The sequence below is a fragment of the Mustela erminea genome, chromosome 14 (genome assembly GCF_009829155.1).
Source record: "Mustela erminea isolate mMusErm1 chromosome 14, mMusErm1.Pri, whole genome shotgun sequence".
Classification (NCBI taxonomy): Eukaryota; Metazoa; Chordata; class Mammalia; order Carnivora; family Mustelidae; genus Mustela; species Mustela erminea.
Window position 1 is genome coordinate 53,053,987 of NC_045627.1, and position 12,663 is coordinate 53,066,649.

Sequence of the window (12,663 nt, forward strand, 5' to 3'; positions counted from 1 at the left end):
GTTATAATAAAAAATACTACAGACTTTATGGTTTATAAAAAGTAGAAATTCATTTCTCATAGTTCTGTAGTCCCAGATCAAGGTGCCAGCATGATCCAGGGTGAGAGCCTTCTGGGTTGCAGACATCTCATGATAGCCTCATGTGGCAGAAGAGGTAAGGGATATCTCTGAGGCCTCTTTCCCTTCATGAGAGCTCTGCTCTCATGCAAAGTCCCCACTTCTTAGTATAATCACATGGGCATTAGAATTTCAACATATGAATATGAATTTTGGGAGAGACACAAACATTCATCTATGGCACTGATTATCCTTTTTTCTTGATCATCTGGTCACAAGTTTATTAGTTTAAGTGATTTCAAAGAATTCTTTCAGTTTCATAGATTTTCTCCGTTGTTGTTTTCTGTTTTTTCATTTTTTCCCCTCTATTTTCTTTGAGTTTAATTGGCTCTTCTTTTTCTAACTTCTTAAGGTATAAGCCAAGGTTATTTATTTGAAACCTTCCTTATTTCCCTTTTTTTTTTTTTTTTTTGAGAACTTTCTTATTTTCTAAGCTAGGTATTTAGAGATTATAAATTTCCCAATTTCTGCTTTTGTGGCATCTGGCAAATTTTGTTTCTTGAGTTTCATTTTTATTTGGTTCAAATACTTTCTAATTTCCCTTCGATTTCTTCTTTGATCCATGGGTGTCTTTAAGTGTTACTTAATTTTCAAAATTTCTGGACTTTCCAGATATCTTGCTCTTATTTATTTCTAATTTGATTCCATTTTGGTCTGTAAGCATATTTTGAATAAGTTAAATCCTTTAAATTTATTGAAGCTTGTTCCATGGCACAGAACACGGTCTCTTTTTGTAAATGTGCAGTGTACTAACTTTAGACAAATGTATATTTCTCTCTTATTGGATGGTGTGTTCTGTGAATGTAAGTCAGGTCAAGTTGTTTGGTAATGTTTTCCAAGTCTACTGTATCCTAGAGTCTAGTTGCTCTGTTAGTTGAAAGAGTGGCAGTGAAGTTGCTGACTATAATTCTAGCTTTGTCTTATTTTTCCCAATTTTGCTACATGTTTTTGATGCTCTGCTATTAGATGTATAAACATTTAGGGTTGTTTGGTCTTCTTGATAAATTAATCCTTTACTATTATGAAATGACTATCTTTATCATGGCGATAATAATTGTTGGTCTGAAAGCTACTTTGTTAATACTATAGGCACTGCATCTTTCTTTTGGTAAGTGTTAGCAAAGCATCATCTTTTCTGTCTTTCCACATTTAACTCATTTGTGTCTTTATATTTAAAGTGGTCTTTATATAAGCAGCATATTGTTGGGTCTTTTTTAAAAATCTAGTCTGACAATCTCTACTCTTTATTTAGGTGTTTGGACCATTTATATCTGAAGACATTATTGCTGCAGTTGGGTTAAGTCTTCCTGTTTGTTTTCTGTTTGTCTCATCTGCCTTTGTTCCCCTTCTCATCCCTTTTGGCCTTTATAAATTCTTGGTTAGCTTATAAGCTATAACTCTTTACTTTAATGGTTTTTTAATTAAAATTTTTTTTCAAGGTTTGTAATAGTGTACATTTTTAACTTGTCACAGTCTACCTTCAAGTGATATTATATTACCTCAATATACTATGTATTTCTCTCCTCCTGGCTTTTATGGTATTGTTGTTATACATCTTTCTTATGTATATGCTATAAATCCCAGTGTCATTGTAAAACATTTTTAAAGAGATTAATATAGTAAGAAAAATATCTGTTTACTCTCATAAATACCATTTCTGTTGTTCACTATCTCTTTGGGAAAGACTTTAACATTTCTTATAGTGTGAGTTGGCTGGTAAAGAATTTTTCAGCTTTTTTCCCTCTTTTTTTGTTTTCCTCATTTTCTTTTTAAGATTTATTTATTTATTTTAGAGAGTGATGGTAGGGACAGGGGCAGAGGGAGAGAATCTTCAAGCAGACTCTCTACTGAGCATGGAGCCTGATCTGGGGCTTGATAGCACATCCCATGATCATGACCTGAGCTGAAACCAAGAGGTGGATGCTCAACTGACTGAACAACCCAGGCATCCCCTATTCCCTTCATATCTTGTATCTGGGGTTTGTTGAACTTTGTGGATCTGTGAGTTCATGGTTTCCATTAATTTGAAATTTTTTCAAATATTCTTCTCTCTCCCTTCTTTTGGGACTCCGTTTCACACATTAACTCTTGGAAGATGTCCAGTGTTAATGCTTACATTTAAAAAATTTTTGTTTTCTCTCTGTGTTTTATTTTGGATCATTCTAATTGCTGTGTTTGAGTTTATTAATCTTTTTCCACGTCTAATCTGTTAATCTTTTTAGTGTATTTTTCATCTCATGGTATAGTTATTGTCTCTAGAAGTTTAGTTTGGATTCTTTCTTCATATCTTCCATATCTCTGTTAAATTTTTTGATCATGTGATCCAAATTGAACTTTAAAAAATTTATTTAAGAATAAAACTGACTTAAGATACCAAGTGATGGATATCTTTGTAGACTTTTTTCTTTCTCTAATTTTAGCGTACTTGGGGTATCTACTTGATTAACTGAGATTTTTCTATATTTCATTATCAGGTCTCTCTTTCACATAATTTCACCGTTTAAAAAAAATCCATGTATTTCTCATTCTTTTGTCTCCTTTCCCCATTATTTGATCTTTTTCCTATCCTTGGGCATACTTTATTTTATTTTTGAAAGATATGAGAGACTGTGGACTCTGAGAAACAAACTGGGGGTTTTGGAGGGGAGGGGGATGGGAGGTTGGGTGAGCCCGGTGGTGGATATTAAGGAGGGCACATATTGCATGGAACACTGGGTGTGGTGCATAAACAATGAATCTTGGAACACTGAAAAAAATAATAAAATAAAATTTAAAAAATATATTATTTATTATTTGACAGAGCTCACATATGTCACACACAAGCAGGGGAAATGGCAGGCAGAGGGTGGAGCAGGCTCCTGGCTGAGCAGGGACCCTGATAAGGGTCTTGATTTCAGGATCCTGTGATATGACCTGAGCTGAAGGCAGACCCTTAACTGGCTGAGCCACGCAAGTGCCCCACTTAGACCTATTTTAAAATACCCTTCTGTTCATTTAAGTAGGATTTTTAATATGTACTCTTAAAAGTCTAAAAGACAAATTTTGTACTTGGCCACCAAATCTATGTTTAGAAATGCACATTTCACTTGACAATATGTGTAAATTATTTTCCAGAATGATGTCCATTTTACCCTGTTACTGACAGGTCCACTGTAAGCAACAGCATTATTTCTAATTAGTTTAAGGAGAGGGATTTAATATAGCGAAGTATTATATGCTTACAAAATAATTGAATGGCTGGAGGAGCAGGCTGGGTTTCCAGGAACAGCTAATCCCTGCACTCTTGGGACTGTTCTGCAGAGATCAGCTGGCAAATTAAAGTTGTTATTGCCATTTCTGGTGAAGAAATCACTACCTTAACCATAGTTGGAATAGCTGCCACATTGTTACAGACTTCGCTGAAGTGGGAAGAAGCTGCTGGCTCTAGAGCCACTCACTTTTGCTGTGATCTGGATGGGCAAAGTGGATGCTCTACCCTCTGTTTTTCACCCCCACGTATCATCTCCCAATCAAAACACTGAGTGTGAGTGCATTGAATAAGCACAATCCGATTATGCCTGGACCCATATTGCAAGATTGTTCAGAAAATACAGTTTTAAATTTTCTGCTTTATATCCTTTTGAGATGAGATGTGTATGGATACTGAATGAACTGGCCCGCCTTATGGTAGTTTTGGAAAAGGGCAAACAAAGGTAATTCAGTCAATAGCTTATATTGAAACAGTAGGAAAAGAAAGTACTATTTTCTTTTGTATTTTTATGAACAGTTCCTTTGCTGACCCCTTTGGCCTCACTGTATTGCTTTTGATTTTACCATGAAGCATCAGGATGATGATCCTTTTTTTTTTTTAATGCTTTGCCACATACATTTACAAATACTTGTATCTTCGTGAAATAAGTTGTTACTGGAAAGATGGTTTATATGTTCTGTAGTTTCAGTGTGTTAAGCACATAGCTATTTCATTTGCTTTTACACTTAAGTTTATATGCACTTATAGGGTGATGATCATCTAACCAGATTTATATTTGCTATAAGAATATATGAATGCTGGCAGCTATTACTGTACTCATCTTTACCTGACATTTTCTGAAAAGATGGCCTCTCAATTGATAACAGTATTTTGAGGCATAATCACTACATATTTACTTTTTAATAATTTAATAATTTAACAATTTAATAATTTAAATTAATTTCATAAAATTTAATTATCCAATAATTTAATAATTTAATTTTATAAAATTTATTTAATTTTTAATCAAATAACTAAATTAATTAAAATAATTTAAAAATTAAATAATTAAAAGATAATTAAAAATTATTTAATTTTTTCTAGTTGATAAATCATTCCCTTTTTAAATCATAAAATCTGTTTTTTTTAAAATTTTTTTTAATTTATTTATTTTCAGAAAAACAGTATTCATTATTTCCTCACTACACCCAGTGCTCCATGCAATTCGTGCCCTCTATAATCCCCACCACCTGGTACCCCAAGCTCCCACCCCCCCGCCACTTCAAAACCCTCGGATTGTTTTGTTTTTTTTTTTTAAAGATTTTATTTATTTATTTATTTGACAGACAGAAATCACAAGTAGGCAGAGAAGCAGGCAGAGAGAGAGAAGGGGAAACAGGCTCCCGCCAAGCAGAGAGCCCCATATGGGGCTCGATCCCAGGACCCTGAGACCATGACCCGAGCCGAAGGCAGAGACTTAATCCACTGAGCCACTCAGGCGCCCCTCTCAGATTGTTTTTCAGAGTCCATAGTCTCTCGTGATTCACCTCCCCTTCCAATTTACCCCAACTCCCTTCTCCTCTCTAACACCCCTTGTCCTCCATGATATTTGTTATGCTCCACAAATAAGTGAAACCATATGATAACTGACTCTCTCTGCTTGACTTATTTCACTCAGCATAATCTCTTCCAGTCCCGTCCATGTTGCTACAAAAGTTGGGTATTCATCCTTTCTGATGGAGGCATAATACTCCATAGTGTATATGGACCACATCTTCCTTATCCATTCGTCCGTTGAAGGGCATCTTGGTTCTTTCCATAGTTTGGCGACTGTGGCCATTGCTGCTATAAACATTGGATGTTTGGAAAAGATGGCCCTTCTTTTCACTACATCTGTATCCTTGGGGTAAATACCCAGGAGTGCAATTGCAGGGTCATAGGGAAGCTCTATTTTTAATTTCTTGAGGAATCTCCACACTGTTCTCCAAAGAGGCTGCACCAACTTGCATTCCCACCAACAGTGTAAGAGGGTTCCCCTTTCTCCACATCCTCTCCAACACATGTTGTTTCCTGTTTTGTTAATTTTGGCCATTCTAACTGGTGTAAGGTGATATCTCAATGTGGTTTTAATTTGAATCTCCCTGAGGGCTAATGATGATGAACATTTTTTCATGTGTCTGATAGCCATTTGTATGTCTTGATTGGAGAAGTGTCTGTTCATATCTTCTGCCCATGTTTTGATATGTTTGCCTGTTTCGTGTGTGTTGAGTTTGAGTTCATTATAGATCCTGGATATCAACCCTATGTCTATACTGTCATTTGCAAATATCTTCTCCCATTCCGTGGGTTGCCTCTTTGTTTTTTTTTACTGTTTCCTTTGCTGTGCAGAAGCTTTTGATTTTGATGAAGTCCCAAAAGTTTATTTTCGCTTTTGTTTCCTTTGCCTTTGGAGACATATCTTGAAAGAAGTTGCTGACATACCAGAATCTAGCCCACCTCCTAAGTTAATGCTTGAATCTGCTCTGTATCATTGTGGCTGGCTTGTTCTTGGGGCACCATTAGGGCATCTCTCATGGCCCTGACTGTTTTGTTCTTTTTTAGGTGACCAGAAATTTGAGATCCACTATAAGAACAAATTCTCTGTAACTTTATTTTATTGGCATTCTTTTTTCTTTTTCTTTTTTATTATTTTTTTAAGATTTTATTTATTTGAGAGAGAGAGGGAGAGTAAGAGGGAGTAGACTCCCCGCTGAGGGAGAGTCTGACTCAGGGCTCAATCCCAGGACTCTGAGATCATGACCTGAGCCAAAGGCAGATGCTTAACTGACTGAGCCATCCAGGCACCTCAGTCTTAACTTTTTTCTTCCAAGGACCATCAGTCTTTTTCTGCAACATAAAAATCCATTGTTTTATGTATCACAAAATTGAATCTCTCAGCATTCTGATTGTTCTCTTTCAGACCATTCCTGGTTTCTTCATATGAGTGTGTTTAAATGAAGAGATGAATATACATCTTTAAAATATACTTTCAGCAGGGAGCCTGCTTCCTCCTCTCTCTCTGCCTGCCTCTCTGCCTACTTGTGATCTCTGTCAAGTAAATAAATAAAATCTTTTTAAAAAATGCTTTTCCATGAATATGAATTCACTGCACACATTTATACTTTCATTCATGCAACAAGCAGATACTAACAGTGTATTATGTGCTGGAAAGTACCCTGCACTCGAGGAGCCTCTAATGTAGCAGGGAGATGGGAAGAGCCAAGTCAGAGAATGTGGTGAACGCTCTGATGGCAGCTTCTCCAGTGTATTGTAACCGGAGGTCTTTTGATCTGTGATGTAGCTTGTTATGCTTTTGTTTTTTGTTTATCCCATTTCTGTTTGGAATGTAGGTGTGCTTTTTCAGTTTTTGAAGTTGAGGACCTAGGTCTTTCTTCACTTTCGGAAAGCACTCACTCATTATTTCCTCAAATAGTACCTCTCCCCCATTCTCTTCATTTTGCCTCTCTGGGAGTAAAGCTCACTGTCTTCTGCCATGCTTTCTGTCTGTGTGCTGAGCTGTGATTTCTTCAGCATTCTCTTTGTGTTCACTAACCCTCTCCTTAGCCAGGTCTAGTTCTGCTATCGCGATCATAATTTCAATGTCTCCATGTTTTTATTTCATAATTTTAAAAAATAATTTCCTTTGTCTTCGCATAATGTTTTTTGAATTTTTTCTTTATCTCTGTGAACCTGTAATTTGTTTCTTTCCTTTAGCTTTAGCCTCTTGTTTAATGCTCTGACTTTAAATTTTTTCCTTGCTCTTGGCCTCTGGGAATTTTTTTCTTCTTGCTTTTGAGCTCGGCTGTGTACTAAAAGTTATTTTGCTGGGGTGCCTGGGTGGCTCAGTTGGTTAAGCAGCTGCCTTCATCTCAGGTCATGATGTCAGGGTCCTGGGATTGAGCCCCACATCGTGCTCCTTGCTCAGTGGAGAGCCTGCTTCTCTCTCTCCCTCTGCCTGCTGGTCTGCCTACTTGTACTCTGTATCTCTATGTCAAATAAATAAAAAACCTTTAAAAAATTATTTTGCTGTATTTTCCCAGGATTTGTGTGTGATTGGAGATGGGAATAGGGTTTTGTATTTTTTTAGTGTAGCTCAGAAGTTCCAGTTTCCCCAGTGTACTGTGAATTGTGTGTATATGTGTAAAAACAGTTCTGTTACCTAAAACTCTGGTTGAGAAAATTCTTCACATTTTACAGTAAATATGGTTGATACATCTCCTTCCAATAAGTGGAGGTATGCATATACCATTAATTAATTATTCACTTCACAGGTGGCCATTTTTACTGCATCCAAATAGGTTGAGATTCTACTAAGGATTTGTTTAATTTAACATACTTCATGATTATTCTGTACAAGGCGCGGTTCTTCTAAGGACTCTACAAACATTAACTCAGTGGATTCGTTTGATCCTCATCCAAGTACCATTAGGCATTATCATTGTCATCCATTGTCACCCTCATCTTCTAGGTGAGGCACAGAACAGCTGGATGAGTTGCCTAGGGTTCCCCCGTTGGCGGTTGGCGAGTATCAGAATTGGTATTCACACCCAACCTCCACACTTACGCTCTTCATTCACTTGCCTTTTGCATGCTGCTCTGCCAGCCACTGCTCTTTATCTCTCTAAACCACATGTCCCTCCTGATGAAACTCGCCTAGCTTCGCTTGCTCTGTGTCTTCAGTCTCCCAGCACTCAGTGAATCTATACTGAGCTTCGCTTGCTCTGTGTCTTCAGTCTCCCAGCACTCAGTGAGTCTATACTGAGCTCGATTCAGTGTTTTTCTGTTTGCTTCCTTATGTCTTTATCTTCTGTCTTCATTGATCTGTTCATTTTCTGAACAGATCCATATTAAGCACCCGTTTCATGGCACTTGCCGTCAGATGGTGGGCATAAGTGCTGTGTAACACAGAGACGCCCTCACTGCTGCCCGAATCTCCCAGGGCTTATGCTTCTGTAAGCCACGCCTCGGCTGTAGTCCAGGTCCTGGTCGGCTCTCCTGCTGCAGCAACCCACATGTTGGTTTCTGTACTTCGGCCTCCCTCTTCCTGCTCTGCATACTGCTGCCTGGGAAAATAAGCAGTTGCCCAGTTTGGTGTGGTAAGTGCCATGGTCTAGAGAAGCACCCCGACCTAGTCTTGTGGTGACAGGGAGGCTTCTCTGGAAGAAGAGATGTCAGAGATGAGTCTTGAAAAGTAAGAGCTGGTTGAAGATTGAGGAGAAGAGTGTTCAGTACAGTATGGAGCAAAAATTCGTAGAGAAGAGAAGAACATAGTACTGAGAAAAACTCATTGTGCTGGAGCTTGCCGTATCAGGTGGGGGAGCAGTGAGATGAGGTGGGAATAGCCACAGTGGGGCTAAGGGAACTGAAACCGTGAGGAGTAGAGCTCTATTTTAGTAACGTGACTGTGGTTTGGTGAAGGGGATGGGGGAGGAGAGCACTCAGAAAGCTAATGCTACGCTCCATGTGATGACGGCCTAAACCAGGGAGGTGGCATCAGGGAGGAGAAGTGAGCAGATCACAGGAGAGGGACAGGAGGCGGGACTGATAACAGTGCTGGTGGCTGATGGATTGTGGTGGTCTTGGGGAGGTGAGGTCTCGTCAAGACATTCACTTTGATGGAGGAAGGGCAGCAGGTTAATCAGAAAGATGGGGAAATTGGATGGTTAATTTGATGGTGAATGTGCAAGTGTGGGTGGGTCACCTGAAGATGTCCAGAATTCAGTTGTGTCTCAGTCTTTAGAGAGAAATCTATTGAAGCAAGAGCTAGAAAGAGAGAAATTTTGAAGTTGGGTAGCATATAGATGGTAAAGAAGGCCCTAGGAAGAGATAAAATTGTCAGAATGAATTGTGAGAAGAAAAAGGGGGGACAGGACACTGAGGAAGGGGAGGCACCATCTGGAGTCACTGTCTCAGAGACATTCCTTATCACAGCAGCAAGCACCTCAGGTGGCTTCTGGTGCTTGCTGTGTTTGAGAATATTTTATCTTTCTTCCATGCCACTTTTGCTCAGGCCATGAAATAGTGCGCCTTTTGTTCAGTCTTCCTAATGCTGAGTTTGTGTGTTTTTTTGTGTTTGCTTATAAAGAACTCAATTTACCACATTTCAAAATGTCTTTTCTTAAATAGCAGGAGACTGCTGTCAGATTCATGGTATTTGGGTGATATGTGAATAACTAGTAGTGGTTGCATTACAAGAAAGTCTTAATGTCTTTTACCCTGGGGCATTGTTTTTTAATTAGGCTTGGGCCAATTGAGGCATAATGCTTAAGTATTATCAGCCTTGTGATTAGCTCTTCTAAGCTGAGTCACACTGTGAAAAACATGCTCAAGTGATTCGTACTGTACCCCAAGATTCATTGACGGCTATTCCCTGAGAACAGAGGTCTTCTCTTTAAATACACTGTGTGACCTAGGATTCTGCTGAACTTGGATGAGCCTCTGCTTATTGGAATAGTTCTTTTCATCACTCATTGAGAATCACTATCCTCCTTTCTTGGCCTCAGTGGCCCTCCCATAGCCAGTGTACCCATAGCAGTTGTTATCGCGGATGTAACTAATAGACACAGAGACTAAACAGAGTCTTCCAATAAGTGCACTTTCATAACTTTGAAAAAATTCCATTAAGCTCAAGATAATACTGAGAGTTTTTCTGAAAAAAATTTAAACTTTGAGCTCTTCACTTTAAAAAATTATTATGAAAAACAAAAATATGGGGGCAGTGTTTTAGATTTAAAGGGGCTTAACAACCAAATGTAATGTGTAAACCTTAATGGAACCTGCTAGATAGAATTAGCTGCTATAAACTGTGTTGAGACAACTGGGACATTCGAATAGTGTGTATGTATTAGTTGTTAAGTTAAGTATAGACTTATGGTTAATTTTATTAGACATAAAAATGGGACTGTGGTTGTATAGGAGAATATCCTTTTTCTTAGAAAATGCATACAGAAATATTCAGTGGTAAGGTACATAATGTGTTCAACTTACTTTCTTTTTTAAAAGTTTTTTTATTTTTTAATTTTTTAGAAAGATTTATTTATTTTGAGAGAAAGAGAGAGAGACTGACTGCTGACTGTGGAGCCCAGCAAAGGGCTTAATCTCACCACTCATGAGAGCTTGTCCTGAGCTGAAACCAAGAGTCTGATGTTTAACTGATTGAATCACCCAGGGATCCCTGCAACTAACTTTCAAATGGTTCTGCCAGAAAAAGAAAAATAACAAGAGAAAAAAAAAATGTGTGTATGTGTGCGCGCGCGCGCGTCTGTGTATCAGAAAGCAAATGTGGCAAATTTTATATTAGTTAATGCATCTAGTTGAAAGATACAGGGTATCATATTATTCTTCAACCTCTGTGTAAATGAAAAAATTTTCAAAATAAAAAGTTTTGGGAAATAAAAGACTATGCTGTTGTCAGATATAAGATAAAGCTCGGATTGCAGTAAACAATGAAAAAACAGTAAACAACATTTTTAAGGCTAAGTGGGTAAGTTATCTAATGAGATGCTTCCTAGATACTCATATATTTTAAAATCTTATTCTAAATATTTTAGGATTATGTAGACATTGGTTGATGTTTATGCTCAGAATAGAGAGTTCTGTTTTTAAAATGTGGTTATTGCTGACCAGTAGTGATATTCCTCACCTATCACATTAGTAGAATATCTAAAATAAAGTTGTGACTAGCTGTAGATTTTCTCTGTGTTGTATTTTACGAGAATTTTCTTCCTTTGTTTAGGTTTTTGCAAGTTGTGCTATCAAATATCTGTACTTTCAGTGTTCTCAAATGAGAAAGAGTGGCTCACTCTTTCTGATTAACCTTTTTTCTCTGATGTATTTAAGAATACATACAAATGAGAAAGAGTGGCTCACTCTTTCTGATTAACCTTTTTTCTCTGATGTATTTAAGAATATTCTTCAGCCTGGCATACCCATATCTGGGAGGTGTATGCAGACTTTCCAGAGGATGCACAAGCGTGGGTGGGCTTAAGGGGATCCATTTTCAGATCTTCCCCTTCCATGTACACTGGAGCCTGGGACCTGGGACTGCTCACCTGCACCTCCTCTCCCAGCAGCTCTTCCCTCCTCGGAAGAAGGAGGACACATCCGTTTACTTAACTCTGCCGCCATTCCTAGGAAATTAACATCTTAGGCCATCGGGGGGACAAGTGGAATTACTGATTTGGGGAAATATTTTAATAAGTAATCACATTACTTCGTTATAATATTAGGCCATTTATCTTTTTCTGTCTTATACGAACTATATTTCTGAGGCCTCAGAGCTAGGCTATATTGCCCTGTGATTGCATATTTTGAACTCATAGTATAGATAGCTTCATGAAAGTGATTTCATCTCTTCTGCTCCCAATTACTGTTCTTCAGTCAAGAGCTTTTGAGGGAGAAACCTTTGAGAGCAGAGCAAAGTAAGTTTCAAGTGATAGAAATTTTTTTTTAAGATAACATATTTAAAGATAAGCTAATTTTTCAGCTATTCTCAGTTCTCAGTTGCTATGATGGTCATAGCGATGGAGTAATGCATATTTGAACAGCTGAAGCAGTACTTGTTAGTGAAGCTGATTGTTTTAAAATGTGACTAGAATATTTTCTGGGACTACACAGTGTTTCAGGGTATTTCAGGTAAAATGTAAGGATAAAAATATTTTGTAGTTTCTTTCAGATAAAATGTGTATCATTCAACAAAGTTAATGCCTCTTTATTGAATTTTATCATAAAATATTCTAGTTATATTTAATTTTCAAAATATTTTGTATTTTCTATTTTCTACCTCCTATTAATAAAAAATGAAATTATATTCTTGCTGCCAGGCTAATTTGTTTTTAGCAGTACAGTAATTGCAGTAGGTTTTAGTAATCTCACCTTGATATTTTCTCCACATCGTCTCTTTTGTGGTGGAAAGGAATTCATAGACTACATCAGTCTTTAGAACGTAACAAAAGCATGCAGTTGGGTGACTGGCACAAGTCTGAATCCTACTTAATACCTATTTCAGATCCTACTCCATTTCTGAATCCGAAGTCTGATTTTGCTTTATCCAAACCGCACAAATCTTCATTTGTACTTTTTTCCCCCTGGGTATATATTTAGCATTAATTTTTTCTAGCATTGAAGGAATTTAATCTGATATAATTGAGTTTGTTAAATTATAAATTTGATAATATACTGTATATTATATCAAGTATTCAAGAATTGCTTCGATGTTTGTTACTGTGAATACTCTGTTTTTTTCTATAGGCCTGTATAAAGTATTTATAAATTCTTTC

At 37.4% G+C, this 12,663-nt stretch overlaps 1 protein-coding gene across 6 annotated transcripts in view; it reads left to right on the plus strand.

Annotated features, from left to right (window-relative positions):
- The window catches only part of MARCHF8 (membrane associated ring-CH-type finger 8), a 125,268-nt gene that overhangs the window by 62,267 nt on the left and 50,338 nt on the right, over nt 1-12,663 (plus strand). The window contains exon 1 of one of the 6 annotated variants that reach the window (XM_032312273.1): nt 8,120-8,481. The exons of the other annotated variants lie outside the window; for them this stretch is intronic. The gene's annotated coding sequence lies outside the window, so the exon portion shown is untranslated. Of the gene's footprint in view, nt 1-8,119; nt 8,482-12,663 lie in introns of those variants that run through there. 6 annotated transcript variants of the gene reach the window in all.